The sequence below is a fragment of the Palaemon carinicauda genome, chromosome 37, assembly GCF_036898095.1.
Source record: "Palaemon carinicauda isolate YSFRI2023 chromosome 37, ASM3689809v2, whole genome shotgun sequence".
NCBI lineage: Eukaryota > Metazoa > Arthropoda > Malacostraca > Decapoda > Palaemonidae > Palaemon > Palaemon carinicauda.
The window spans coordinates 1,437,334-1,438,373 of NC_090761.1; positions in this window are offsets into that span (position 1 = coordinate 1,437,334).

Below are 1,040 nucleotides of genomic sequence, written 5' to 3' on the forward strand. Positions count from 1 at the left end.
GATAGCCACTTCAACTGAAGGGAGGACAGTAAGGATGGTTTTGAGAAGAAAAAGAATCAGAAAAAAAAAAGACAACCTCTTGATAAACCACCAGGCATCCATGGCCCTTCTGTTAAGCCTGGCCAACACACCATTTCAAAAGAACAAGAGGAAGAAAAAAAAATAATAAGATAGAATAGTGTGCCCGAGTGTACCCTCAAGAAAGAGAACTATAATCCAAGACAGTGGAAGACCATGGTACAGAGGCTATGGCACTACCCAGGACTAGAGAACAATGGTTTGATTTTGGAGTGTCCTTCTCCTAGAAGAGCTGCTTACCATAGCTAAAGAGTCTCTTCTACCCATACCAAGAGGAAAGTTCACTGAATAATTGCAGTACAGTAATTAACCCCTTGGGTGAAGAAGTGTTTAGTATCTCATTGTTGTCAGGTGTATGAGGAAAGGCGAGAATATGTAAAGAATAGGCCAGACTATTCTGTGTAAGTGTAGGCAAAGAAAAGATAAGCCCTAACCAGAGAGAGGGATCCAATGCATTACTGTCTGGCCAGTCAAAGGATCCAGTACCTCTCTAGTGGTAGTATCTCAACGGGCGGCTGGTGCCCTGGCCAACCTACCATGTATGCAGTTAATTCTAATAGTCTTGCCTTCTTTATCATAAGGCTTAATACTACACAGTTTTCATGAAGTTTTATTCTAGCTGAGACCAAGTTGTGGAATGATCATCCTAATTGGGTAGTTGAATCCTTCAAGCATATTTTTCTCTTTTTTTTAGAAAGCAAGTTATGTTTTCAATATTCTCTCCTCTGCACTGTACTTTTCTAATCCACCCTTTTTAACTGTGAGGAGTATGGAGAAGGTTAGGTAAATTGAATAGGATTAGACTTTTCAATTCATTCAAGATTAATCAGTCTTTAATGGGAATTTCCTGAAATGTGAAAGTTTATTAGAGTTGTTAATGCGGTTGTTCTCATAAATATAACATATTTAATCTATTGTGCTAGGTGTGAGGTGCATTATATAGGCAACTTGATATGCCAAGT